Below are 14673 nucleotides of genomic sequence, written 5' to 3' on the forward strand. Positions count from 1 at the left end.
CATTAAAAGACGCTTTTATATAGAAACCATATTTTTTATTGTTTAAAACAATGCAAGCATTCATACAAATCAATGTGTTTAAAACTGTTAAAATATAAGCATCATTTTAAAGTTACTGTTCCATGTACATCTTCAATCAGTATGTTAACATATTATTAACTCTCTATGACCTAATCCACAAATGTTCATGAACTTAAAGTGCTACCCATGACTGTTTGAAAGCCATGACGACACTAGTAAACAAATACATAAATGAAAGTCACACCGACACAACTCTGAAATATACAATCATATGAAATACAGTAGCTTGTGTCCAAGCAGTACTTCTGCTAGATTATATTTGTTCTAAATTAGTGTAATCATCTCTCTAAAGTGCTTTAGCTACAATCTTACAGTGCATTGCAAGAGGTGCCTGTGCCTGCATGTGAAGTTTGTGAATAACTGACTTCGTGTAAGGTTTTTCTGTAGTGCTTACTGTGTGTACGACATGGTTTTAGCTGCATTAGTTCTTGACAGAAATCATAATTTCAATGCATTCTACACATTCCAACGCCATACAACCTAGTCAAGGTCTCTAGCATTTGGATCAAAATATAAATATACTTATTTTCAGATCCATTGATGCCTTTTCATGTGTGAAATGTCTTGTGATATCAGATTATGATTGTGTGTGCGTGTGCGTGTGCGTGTGCGTGTGTGTGTGTGTGTGTGTGTGTGTGTGTGTGTGTGTGTGTGCGCAACCCCCCATTAATGTGTTGGCTGTGGAGGTAAGTGCGGGGGTACGCCCAGCAGCAGCAGCAGCACCCTAACCCCCCCACCCGTCAGACGTTACTGATGCGTACGCTGAGCGGGCCGCTGTCCCGGACCCTCCCCTGATCCTGAGCCCCCTGCCGGTAGCTCTGCTCCAGGCGGATCTTGTCCGGGTCGGTCCCCTCCGGTACGGACCCCCCCCCTGCCGCTCTGGTAGCCCGGCTGGGGGGGGGGTTGTGGTGGAGGAGGTGACGGGTTGGGGTCCGTGGAGGGCGAATGGAAAAAGGGCGTGGTCTTGGTTTTGGCCACCTTGTCGAAGAAGGCGAAATCGGCCACGTACTTCCCCGACGGGGAGAGGGAGACGACGGGCGGGAACTCGTAGCCCCACAGGATCTCGTCGGGCAGGTAGGAGGTGCGCACCTGGCAGGTGGCCGAGGTGGGCTCCATCGTGGCGCTCAGGATGACCAGCAGCTCGAAGTCGGCCAGGTCAGGGTCGGTCCATCCGCCGCCTTGGGGGGGTGGGGGGGGGGGAGAGAGAGAAGAAGAAGGTCCTGGTGACAGAGGTCACCATCACGGAGGAATGCATTTTAATCAATCGGCAAAGAACATATATTCATTTATAACTCGGCACCAGTTCCCAACTTTGTATGATCAATGTAACAGAACTACTGCACTGGACATGGCCCAGCTTTAGGGGTCATATGAATTCATTTTTTGGGGTTCAAGTCCGTTGGCCAAGACGTGTTGAACGACTTGAATATCCAAAAACTCCCAGCAATCGCACCCCTCCTGCTGACCACGATTGAGAGGACGACCTCCTCTAACCCTTACCCTTGGCAGCCCAGGCCCTCAAAGGGCTGCTGTCGTCGATGGTGTGGTAGAAGGTGAGCGGGAGGATGAGGAAGGGGCTGTCACTGGAGGTGTCCACCTGGAACGGCACGTTCCTCTGGTCAAGACGCACTGTCTCCCCCTCCTTGGTGAGCGACGACTGGAGCAGCTTGCCCGTCACCTGGAGGGAGGAGGGTCACTGTTGAGAAAACCTTTTCAACCCGTTTGTCCATCCGTGGAAGCTACACAACAAGGACTGTTGAAGTCTCAGAGTAGCAATGGAGGACATTTAGGAATGGGGGAATTAATGGAAAGGAAGCTGCTGGCATTTCCATGGAAATCCCTTCCCTGGTTTCAAGCACACATTCGAGATGTATGACCGATCCAAATATACACACACACACACACACTCACAATCTGCGATCACAAGACATTTCACACAAAAAAAGGCATCAATGGATCTGAAAATAAGTATATTTATATGCAAACCTTATTAGATTCAATTTTTAAATACTTTTTAAAACCCTTTTCTAGATGTTTCTTCTCCTGTCTATGTTGGCCACCTTCTGCCTAATATCCCCCAGGCTTGGCAGTTGGATCATCAGACTGCCTCCTGCTAGCCGTCCCAAACACCGGAACGATTGTTTTATGTTTCGCCAGACAGAAGAGCCTTGATGGAAGCCAAGGAGGTCAGTCATGCTAGGGACCATTCTGAAATATCTGAAGTATAATTTTTATGGTAATAAATTATAATATTTATAGTGCCCTTTTTCATCCAAAGATCTCAAAGGGCTACAGGTCAAAAGCAGTGTTGTTAATCCAGGAGGACATTCCACAGGCGTGGGGCGGCAGCACTGAAGGTCCTGTCTCCCATGGTCCTAAGTTTGGTTCTGGGTATGTGAAGGAGGTTTGAGTGAGTGGAGCAGAGGGAGCCTGTTGTGTTATGTGGCTTTAGAAGTTCTTTGAGGTAGGGGGGGGGGGGGGGGGGGGGGGGGGGCATGTCCATGGATACATTGATGGGTGAGGAGGGAGACCTCAATCCTGGTGGAAACGGGAAGCCAGTGGAGTGAGTGGAGGATGGGGGTAATGTGCTCATGTTTGCGCACTCTCATCAGGATCCAAGCTGCAGAGTTTTGTATGTATTGAAGCCTCTGCAGGCTCTTGCTAGGGATCCCCATGAGTAGTGCGTTACAGTAGTCCAGTCTGGAGGAGATAAAGGCATGAACCAGTTTTTCGGCGTCTGAGAGGGACCAAATGGGGCGGAGTTTTGGAAATTTTGTGGAGGTGATAGAAGGAGGTCTTGCAGAGGTGGTTGATATGGGATTCAAAAGTGAGTTGGGGGTCCATTTTTACACCAAGGTGTGTGACTGCTGATGAGAGAGGGATATTGGAGCCAGAAAAGGGGATGCTGGTTATGGATTATGATTTGGTCTGGTGAGAGGTGCCGACCAGGATGGCTTCAGTTTTGGAGCTGTTGAGTTGGAGGAAATTGTGCTCCATCCATACCTTTATCTCCTCCAGACACATGGTGAGTATCGACGGGGATGACGGTGATGTGGGGGTCTGCAGGTTGTTTTTAGATGCGTAGAGAGGAGGCTACAAGGACTTCAAGCTATGTGGTCGCTATGGCGATGGATGGTTTCACGTTTTCCGAGGTGCACTTCACAACGGCAGGGACGAGCTGAATCCTTGCGGTCCAGGTCAGGACTCTGGGGATTCGATTGGCCGCGGCAGCAGCAGCAGCAATGATGCAGATCCATAGCCTGGCTACTGCCAGACCGAGCTCAATCATCGATTGATCTTGGTCTGGGGAAGCTGCTGTCATTTTCTTCAGCACAAGAGGCGTGATCAATGGCCCTAGTTCAAATGGCTCTGTACGCAATTGGCTGCTTGCCAGTTGCGCTCCCTGTCTTCATTGTGTTAAAGGCCCACTATGCAACTTTTTTAGCCAAAATTACATTAAGTATGCAGGTTGAGAGTTATGCTGATGGTTCTGCATCCATTTCTGGGTCGATTGGTGGGTGTGTCATTTACCCATGTCGCCCCTCCGGTGAAAAAGCGCATATGCAACTTGCTCTGTTCGGACCGACACAATCCGGATGTGACGCAGCGGAAGTATCCTCGAAAATGTAGTCAGATTGTAGTTTCGAAAATGCTTTACGGCACAGACACACACCCAAACATGATACCGGCAAGATATGAACAGCCAGTTGCGAGGCAATTGTTGCATTCATCAAGGATCAATCGACTGATAAGGGACCCAAGAGGCGACCGTCGGTGGAACAAAAGAAGAATGGACCAGAAAAGAGATCAGACACGAGTGAAAGGGGAACTATGCAACTTTTTTGGCTTGATTTACCTTAATATAACAGGCTAAGAGTCATTGCGATGGTTCTATTATACATTTTTTTTCGATTGTTCGTTGTTTCGACTCACCCTTGCGCATCTTGGCGGAGAAAAGGAATATGTTTCTGCCGGCGACCCGCCGCCCACTCTCGCGTGAGTCTCGGGTCTCGCGAAGTAACGAATTGCTTTACGGCACAGACCCCCAAACACGGAACCGGCTCGATATAAACACAAGTCACTAAGGGATTGTTATATTCCATAGATCAGCCGACTAAAAAGAGACAGAGAAACCCAATGTCGGAGGAACAGAAGAAGAGAAAAGGGAGACTGACCGGCAGAGAGGCCAGACACGAGTAAACGTTGGGCAAGCTTTTCAGGAATAGCGTGAACTGAAAGGAAAAGAAGGCTGCAAATCAGACGCCGACCCGGCCGTGTTGCTTTTGAAATTGAAAGTACCCTTGGGTGGCCTTTGTCTTCGTGGTATTCTTGATGTTGATAGTCTCTGTATAAATGTGTTTGCTCAACCATTTTGTTGTGAGCCCTGTAAAAATTGTTTTCTCGACCGTTTTGTTGTGAGCCCTGTATGTTTCTAGCTTGCTTGGTTGCAACCATATAAACACCTTTGTTTCCATGGGTGTTTTGCTGTTCGTCTGTCTCGTCCCCCAGATACAGACTGAATCCCCGAATCCAGGTTCTTGTTTATTTAGATTATGTTGGCCAAACGTCTTACACTGATTGTTCTGTTCAACCTAAGATAAAACAATTATAATCTAGGATATAAATTCTCCCCGTCAACTATAAAAAAGGATGGATTTATGTTTATTGCAATACAAATACACCCTTTTAAAAATGTATAACCTTGCCTACACTTTATGAACATCTACTTCGGACATGGCTCCACGCATTCGCCGGCTTCTTTGAAAACAAATGCACATGGCTCGCGTTGAAGTGCATGGGGAAGGGTCGTCAACGAGTTGTTACGACAGTGTTGTGAAATATCTACTACGAAGCTGTAGGGGGCTCTGTGTAGAGAAATGTGCGTGCCAAAACCAAGAAAACAGCGAAGAAATGCCCGAAGTTGCATAGTGGGCCTTTAAACCAGCACATAGAGTGCAGGGGGAAAAAGCCAGCTTGGTTATTGGCTTCCCGAAAAAAAGATCCAGGGAGTCTCCCAACGGTGTTGAGCTAGCAGCCACAGGTAGGCAACCGCAAGTCTCGATTGCAGCTACCTAACTACCCCAAACTACCCTAACTACCCTAAATAATTGGTCCCCAATTATTTATTTTTCTCAAATGTTACAATATATATATAAACAAACTCAGTGGGTCGCGAAATGACATATTGTTGCGATTTAAATGTATGCAAAGTAAATATATACCTCCATCTTCCAAATGCTTGATGCACTCTGAGATGAAACTAATCTGTCTGCCTGGCGTTAATTAGCACTGAAATAGCCGCGTCAACAGGCTAAGTTTGGTTGTGAGCCCCCAAACACACAGATACACTCACACACACACAAACACACACACCACACACACAGACTCACCTGGCATCCTAACAGGAGACTCTTGCGCATGTTGGCTACCCTGATCATGAGGCAGGGGCGACCCTCGTTGGTGGACACCACGGCATGCTGGGAAAACTTCACCGTTTCGCCGCGCTTCTTCGGCCGCGCCACCTGATGGTAGAGAGACACATTGACCAGCCCCGCTCCTCTCCTTCATAAAGAGAAGTCAATACGGTGATGCAGATGCTTGCAGACTGACACCCGATAAAACGATAGTTATGTTATTATAACTCTAGTTCTATGATTGTAGGCGTAGCCGTCTAGGCTTCGCCTTATGGGCTTGTCCCGTGCGCGCGCCCGCGCGCGCTGAAAATTCAAACTATGCACCTATCAGCGTGGGCACCGCCCACATTTCCCACGGTATCGTGTCTATATAACGCGGTGTATACCGTCGCTCATCCTCCACGCTTTTCTTTCAGCATTTGGAGGGTACAGCAGGTGGGAAACTAGACGGCTACGCCTACAATCATAGAACTAGAGTTATAATAACATAACTATCGTTCTATTTCATGTAGGCTACGCCGTCTAGGCTTCGCCTTATGGGCTAAGGTGAAGCTGCGAGCGGAGCCCGATCAATGTACTCCTGCTGGACCCCAGTCAAAACGACCTAAGTCACCAGAGCACATTAAGACTCAAAAAGCCAAGGAAGTGTAAAACACAACAGCTTTATAAAAACTAATTCCTCCTAGATCAAGCAAGGCAATGATCAAGGGAGAAAAAAGTGAGTCTGTAAAGACTCCTGCTCTATTCCGTGCTTCATGGAACCCATGAAAAGGAAAAGAAAACCAGAGCAACACGGTTTCCATTAGGTCCGCTACCACCGGGGGCGGAGCTACGGAATTCGGCTCTCCAATAATGGGACTCTCTCGGCCGTTTCTTATTTGAAGAAAACGGCGGGAGTGCCTCACTGGTAAACAAAACCACCAGACAATTGGCGAGCCAATAGAAAACCCCCTAGCCTGTTTTTCATTTGAAAAAAGGTGGGAGAGTAAGAGACTGGTAATCAAGACCAACTCGCCAGCCGGCGAGAGGAAATCCAACCACGCCGCTTTAAAGAACATGTATATATTCTTAAGCCGTAAAAGGGGTCCCGGACTCTAGCACAGAGTTGCCAAGTGAGCCCCTGGACATGTCTAACATGTAAAAACGGACAAAGGGGCCGGGGGAAGACCAAGACGCAGCCGCGCAGATGTCTTCCACCGAAACGCCCTTGAGTAGAGCCGTTGAAGCGGCCACGCTCCGTGTGGAGTGAGCTTTAACGCCCAACGGTGGCGCCAAGCCCTGCCGAGAGTAGGCTAGGCAAACACCCTCACATACCCAGCGAGAAAACCGCTGCTTAGAGAGAGCGCGGCCCCTGCTAGCGTCGCTATAACACACAAACAACTGTTGTGTGGAGCGGAACGCTGCCGAGCGATTCACGTACATAGCCAACGCCCGAACCGGGCACAGGAGATGCAACTCCGCCTCCGCCTCACTAGAATGAGGCGGGGGGTGAAAAGCCTTAAGCACAATATCCCTCGACCGAAAAGAACTATTGATGTTCTTCGGGAGGAACGCAGGATTAGGTCTGAGCAACGCGAAGGAGCTGTCCTCGTTTAGCAACAAGCAACTCGGGCTGACAGACAGAGCGGTTAGCTCACCGGCCCGCTTGGCAGAAACCAAGGCCAACAAGAGCGCCGTCTTAAATGACAGGGCATCCAAAGGGGCCTGGGAGAGAGGCTCGAAAGGATCCCTGGACAATCCGCGCAACACGGTGGGGAGATCCCAGCGTGGTGTAAGCACGCGTGAAACAGGCCTAACCCGTCTAGCCCCACGCAAGAATCTCTTGACCAGTGGATGGCTGAAGATCGGTCCACCATCACAGCCTGCATGGCCAGCCGAAACGGCTGCCGCATAGACCTTGATAGTGGAGAAGGCCAAACCTTTTTCCAATAAGTTTTGCAGAAACGAAAGCACGCTTCCCACCTCGCATTGAGATGGGACAGCGTGGTTCGTCTCACACCAATTAGAGAAGGCGCACCACTTCGCCGCATAGAGGGAAGAAGTAGAAGGCGCACGAGCACTCTGAATAGTGTTGATAACCGTCTCAGGCAAACCTTTGCCCTGCAGGATCAACCTCTCAGGAGCCAAACCAACAGCTGTCCCGAGACATCGGGCGGGTGGTGCACCGTCCCGTGGGCCTGTGAAAGCGCATCCGGCCTGAATGGTACTGGCCAAGGCGCCGACCGCGAGAGCGCGGCCAGCTCTGGAAACCACAGAGCTGAACGGTTCTCCGGGGCCACTAATATCAGGGACAGTCTCTCCTGTCTGACCCGTTCCAGAAGAGGAAGGATCAGCTGGAGCGGGGGAAACGCATACACGAGAGCCCGCGGCCAAGGTGTGTGTGCCAACGCATCTACCCCCAACGGGGGAAGATCCCGAGGGCTGAGGGAGAACCACCACCTGCAGTGCGTGTTCTCCCGGGACGCGAAGAGGTCCACCTGCGCTGTCCCGAACCTCTGCCAGATCAGTCTGACAATGTCGGGATGTAACCGCCACTCGTCTCGGCGGGGACCGCCTCGAGACATGAGGTCCGCCCCAAAGTTATGGGCGCCCGCGATATGCAGGGCTCTCAGACTGCGGAGATACTGATGAGCCCAAAGCCAGAGCTCGACCGCCTTTCGGTGGAGAGCAGGGGAGCGGACTCCCCCCTGTCTGTTGATGTATGCCGCCGCCGACACGCTGTCTGTCCTGATCAGAACGTGGCGGCCGCGCACCAGGTGAAAGAAATGCAACAGCACTTTCCTCACAGCGTCGAGCTCCAACACATTTATGTGTGCTGTAGGGGGCGTGCGCCACTCGTCTCCGACCGAGTGAGAGAGGCACGTTCCTCCCCAACCCGTCAACGAGGCGTCCGTGAAGACCACTACGTAGGACGCCACCCTGCCCAGTGGAACACCCTTGAGAAGGGCGGAGGGTCCTTTCCAATATTCCAGGTCTGGCGACACCGAACGGGGGACGAGGAGCACCCTGAGCTTGTGTCGCCTGGGGTCCAACCGTTGGCGAGCAAACCACCGCTGGAGTCTGCGCATAAAAAGCAGACCCAGGGGGACCACGGGGTGGGCAGCTGCCATCAGCCCCAACAGGCGCATGGTGGACAGTGCGGTCACGTTTCTGCGAACGTGAAAACGGGAGAGCGCCGACAGGATGGCGTCTCGCCGAGGAGGCGAAAGCATCGCAGTCATGGTGGCTGAGTCTAGGCAAAGCCCCAAGTAGACTGTCTGCCGGCTGGGGAGCGGGGAGCTCTTCTCCCAGTTGATGGCAAAACCCAGGAAGGAGAGATGGTTTATCACCAACATGGTGTCCCTTCTCGCGGTCTCTTCTGAGTTGCTCAGAATAAGCAGATCGTCTAGGTAGAAGAGAATCCTCTTTCCCTGACGTCTGAGCGGTTCCAACGCCGTCTCCACACACTTCGAGAAGGTGCGCGGAGCCAGGGAATAGCCGAACGGCAGACACTGGTACTCGTACGCCATCCCCATAAAGGCAAAGCGGAGAAACTTCCTGTGCGCCTGCCGAACAGGGACGTGGAAGTAGGCATCCTTGAGATCCAGGGATGTGAACCAATCGTCCTCTCTCACACACCGGAACAATGCTCCGACCGTGAGCATTCTGAACTTCCTCGTGGCAACGAATCTGTTGAACACGCGAAGATCCAGAATAGGTCTCATTTCCCCTGACTTCTTGGAAACCAGGAAGTAGCGGGAATAAAAACCTAGGTGAGACTCGTGGGGGGGAACGACAGTGACGGCCCCCTTTACCAAGAGACGTGCCACCTCTGCTGCCAGAGCCGTGCTCGCAGCCGGGTCCCGTAGCGTGGTCTCCACCAACCCCATAAAGGGTGGGGGACGACGCTTGAACTGTATGGGATGGCCCCATCTCAACGTGGTGTCCAACCACGATGGCAGAACGCACCGCTCTTGCCAACACGCATAGCGGTTGGAGAGAGGGCGAGCCGATAGCTGAGGAAGACCGTCCAGGAATAACCCGTATTCCTCTGCCCCTACCGCCTTCACACTGCGTGTGAACCAAGGGGGGCTTCCCACGAAAGGGAGGAGGCTCAGCGAGCGTAGGAGACGTACCACAACTAGCAGTTGTAAAAACAACGAGCTGTCTAGACGTCGCGCTCGTGCCCGCTGAACAGGGAGCGAGCCGTCCGGCCGCAGCACCTGTGCGCATGCGCTGTCCGCAGGCTGTAGCCACAGCGCGCGGACCCATCTCCTCACCTATAATGTGGGGAACCAGGAGACCGTGCAACGAGTCTCTGATCCGTCCACGAGGCTCCAAGGGACGCCGCTTCTTAGAAGCAGGTGAACCAGAGGCCATGTGAACACGCCGTCCGACCGCCACCCTACAGCCACCGGGCTGAGAGGGGGAAAGAGGCAACACGGAGGAGGGCACCACAAGCGTAGGACGCAGGTGGCCTGGGGAATATCGCTCTTTAGGTACCATGTACTGCCGTTCGGCCGAACGGTCTTTACTCTTTTCTTTAATAGGGAAAGAAAAAGTAGGAGCAAGCGTCCGGAACTTCCCGGTCCGTGGCGCTGCTGCTCTCCCCGTGCGCGGCGGCTGCGGCTGCTGCACCGGGGCTGGAGTCGGAGGCGGCCCCATGGAACGCTGGGACCGGCCTAGACCCCGCTTCCTCTCAGCCTGCTGGCGGGAGGAGCCCGTGAGAATCGTCCCGAACCGGGAACGATTCTCACGGACTGACTGCTGGTGCGCGAGCACCTCGGAGAACCTGGGACCAAATAAGCCATCCGGCGCTAGTGGACCCTGGACGAGGCTGGCCCGCTCTCGTTCCGGCACCGCAGTGTGGGAGAGCCATATGACCCTTTGAATCATGGTAGCCCACGCCATATGCTGGCCGGCCGAAACGGCTATCGGCTGGCATAACTGGAGGATGGCGCTGGAAAAGCGGGAAACCGCCAGCCATCTCGCGGCTTCCTCCGGGCCGTAGGCCTCCCTGTCAGCCGACAAGGAGACCATGGCAGAGGAGAGCAGGGCGATGTTGTTGACCGCCGCCGCGGATTGAGAGGCACAAACGAACACCCTGTCCGTTAGGCCGACAATCTGCTTCTGGAGGCGGTCGGGGGGCAGCGGCTTTTCGTTAAGGAGCCATCCGGCGCCCGGACAGAGAAGCGCTGCCAGGGGAGGCTCCAGACGAGGGATCCCCCTCGCCTGAGTATCGGCCCACCCCTCCACGTTGGTGAAATCCGTGTAGGATCTTACCGGAGCCTTCAGGGTCGAAGGGTCCTCACCGGCAGCAATAAACAAGTGCTGCAAAGGCGGGAACAAGGGGCACTGGGTAACCCGCCGGGGAAAAGATGGGGTGCGAAAGCACTCGCCCTGCATATCGTCAGATACGGGGGCGAGAGGCGGGGCCGGCATGGGAATCCCTTTGATGGCCGCCGCCTCACCCATGATCTCCCGGAAGAGATCGGTCATCCGGCGCTGACCCTCGTGTTGTATGACGGTGGCGGTTGTAACCCGAGAGCGGGAAAAACCGGACGCCGAGTCGCCGAAGACGTCGTCCAGGGAGGCGTCGATGATGCCATCGTCGACGTCAGGTCCGAACAGGTCGATGTCAGCCATTTCCACCGCAGGGGAAAAGAAGAGATGCCTGGAGAGGATCCCCTCTTCAGGCAGCTCCCGGCAGGCGACACAGGAGACGGGGGCCGCCATAGCAGCCGCGGCGTGATCGGCGCCGAGGCACCAAAAGCACGCCAAGTGCCCGTCACCCGGTGCCAGGGAGGCGGGACAGGAGGCGCATAGGAGTCCTGAAAAGGATCTAGCTCTAGGAGCGCTCTCAGGTGGCCCTGAAAAGGGCCGTTTGTCCGCGGCCTCGCCCGAGCCGCTGCCACCGGCTTGGGAGATCCGTGTTGAAGTTCTCATCTTCTTAATAGTAGTTCTCAATTTCTCGCTGATAAGCACAAGTGCTGAAAGAAAAGGGAGGATGAGCGACGGTATACACCGCGTTATATAGACACGATACCGTGGGAAATGTGGGCGGTGCCCACGCTGATAGGTGCATAGTTTGAATTTTCAGCGCGCGCGGGCGCGCGCACGGGACAAGCCCATAAGGCGAAGCCTAGACGGCGTAGCCTACATGAAATAGAACTGCATCATGGTGCAAAGCTTCTTGCTCAATGGTTCTCTAGCCTCCAACCATGGCTTTTTTATTTGTATGTATTCATACTGTGTAGATATATATATACGTATATATATATATATATATATATATATATATATATATATATATATATATATTTATTCCACTTCATTTAAGAATGCTCGATTCTGATTGGCTGGGAGGGGTGCATTAATCCGGCATATTGCCCGCTGACCTGTCGGTTCTACTTGCTGTTGACTGAGCACAGTAGATCAATACGCCGCTTCTATCGTTTTCTATCACATACATTTCCAACATGAGGTCCATTGTAAAAATAAACCAAGGAGTGCGTGTTTGATCGATCGTCATTAAAGCTGACTTGATACGAATGTAGCAACTACATTATTAAACTAGTGATCAGATGCAGCCTTGTGTGGTTGCTATAGAAACAAGTTACCTACAGCTGAGCTAACGTTATTCACCGTAGTTCTAAAGGGAACTACTTTTCGAGGGAGATGAACTTAAACAGAGTATACATTTAATAAGCATGCAATACGAATAAGAAAAAGGCTAATTATTAAAGTATTTGAATTGTTTTATTATGTTGGCCGGCGCGAAGTAGAAAAAACGGAATAATCACCTCAAGGCAGGGCAATAAACAGTTTGATATGCCCGGCTCGTGGAAGGTTACCATCCACGAGCCGGGCATATCAAACTGTTTATTGCCCTGCCTCTCGGTGATTATTCCTTACATATAAACTGAATCAATGCGACCAGCCTTGAACTAAAAGCCCTGGTGCTCAAAGTTTCACCCCAGCGCACCTTGGCCAGAAAGGTGCCGGTGATGAAGATCTCCATCACCATGGTGATGACCAGCTGGATGATGAGGAGGAGGATGGCTGCGGGGCACTCCTCGGTGATGCAGCGGAAGCTGTAGCCGATGGTGGTCTGCGTCTCCAGGGAGAAGAGGAAGGCCCCGGTGAGGGTCTGCATCTGCATCACACACGGCGTGTGGTTGGACGGGGGGTCGAACTCTGGAAGCACAGGGCCGGAGAATCAGAGAGAGAGGGAGAGAGAGAGGGGGAGGAGGGGGGAGAGAGAGGGAGAGAGGTGGGGAGAGAGAGAGGGAGAGGGGAAGGGGGGAGGGAGAGAGAGAGAGGTGGGGGGGAGAGAGAGAGGGGGGGAGGGAGAGAGGTGGGGAGAGGGGGAGGGGGAGGAGGGGGGGAGAGAGAGGGAAAGGGGGGGAGAGAGAGGGAAAGGGGGGGAGAGAGAAGGAGAGAGGTGGGGAGAGGGGAAGGGGGGAGGGAGAGAGAGAGAGGTGGGGGGGAGAGAGAGAGGGGGGGAGGGAGAGAGGTGGGGAGGGAAAGAGAGAGGGAGAGGGGGGAGAGAGAGAGGGGGGGAGAGAGCGGGGGGAGAGGGAGAGAGAGGGGGGAGAGAGAGAGAGGGGGGGGAGAGAGAGATTTATATTTATATTTATATATATATATATATGCATAGATACATATATATTTAAAAAACTGTCAACAACTTAATCTGGATCTGAGATGATGGAGAGCGATGAGAGACGATGCCCTGATCACGAGCATAGACTCGATGCTACGTGTCAGATGAAATACCACAGCAAAACTCCTGAGAACATCACCTTGAAAGGATAATAAGCCACAACCTTTACAACAACGAAACCTTACTGCATGACAGACCCCATGTGACAGGCCTGGTGTCGGCTTTTAGCAGGAAATGATACCATCTGCTTTAACCCTTAACCAACTGACGTGTCACCGAGCGTCCCTTTGGTCTTCTTTCCATGAAGCCCCCGCCTTTATCATGCTCTGCACATTGTCCGGAAATGTTTTTGGAATTCTAATAATTCCATTTCAGGGAACCCTTTATTTATATCTGAACAACTTAAAGTTCTTGAAAGTATGTGCCATAAGTTTACGGTATAGTGTATGACGACATGAATGTAGTGAGTGAACGAAATGTTGAATGTATTTTCTTTATTTATTTATTATTTATTATGGTACCTTTTTAAATGAGACCAGTACGTGAGTGCACTGAATTTCGTTGTACTTCTGTCCAATGACAAATATATCCTATCCTATCCTATCCTATCCTAAAAGTGATGATGTATACCTAACCACCCAATGTCTACCAAAATAAATCCTCATGGTAACTATATATATATATTTCTACTCAATAAGTAACTATTTTATTTATGTGCTCTGAAATGCCCTCGCTCATGTATAGGCTAACTCGAAGGCTACAGGAACGTTGATTACTTGTGCCGACTCTGCCGATTTCTTTCATTACGTTGACTGGAGCTATCTTGAATTAGTATATATGCTACACGTGACCCTCCTAAGATGGCGCAATTTGATTGGATCGCTATCTCAGGATATTGGGCAATATCCCATGATTGAGATCTCAAACTCAGGATATCGTTTTCATCGTGTGACGGTCGTCACGTCACGCTAATAAAAACAAATAAACCGAGTGTTCACGGTAGTATATGCTAAAACAATTATTCACCTCAGGCTCTGTGAATAGTGGGCAACAGGCTATTCCCCACTATTCACTTCGCCTTCGGCGAATAATTGTTAAATAGCCAATCTTGCATATTGTACCTTTAAGGTCAACTATCTGTCACGTGTTCTCCACTTTTACTGGACCCTCACCCAACAGGTCGCCGTGGACCAGGGCCACCAGATACCAGAGCAGACCGAAGAGGAACCAGGTCCCGGCGAAAGTGGCCGTGAACAGGAAGAACTTGTAGCGCCACTGCATGTCCAGGAAGGTGGTCCAGAGGTCGCGCATGTAGAGCGCGCTCCTGCCGCTGATGTGCTCGATGCGCACGTTGCTTCGGCCATCTTTGGACAGCACACGCCTCCTCCGCCTCAAGTTCCCGGCCCCTCCAGACTCGCCGCTGCCTAATAAGGGCTTCAGAACATCTGTTTGCGTCTGGGAGTGGCAAACTTTCTGAGGGGAGGAGCTACAAGAGGAAGGGGGTGTGGCAGATGTCATCTAGCCAATAAGAAG

General features: G+C 51.7%; 1 pseudogene; it reads right to left on the minus strand.

Moving 5' to 3' along the window:
• Positions 1 to 13: 13 nt before the first annotated feature.
• On the minus strand, positions 14 to 14673 carry LOC115561397 (ATP-sensitive inward rectifier potassium channel 10-like; annotated as a pseudogene).

This window comes from Gadus morhua, chromosome 16 (genome assembly GCF_902167405.1).
Source record: "Gadus morhua chromosome 16, gadMor3.0, whole genome shotgun sequence".
NCBI classification, from domain to species: domain Eukaryota; kingdom Metazoa; phylum Chordata; class Actinopteri; order Gadiformes; family Gadidae; genus Gadus; species Gadus morhua.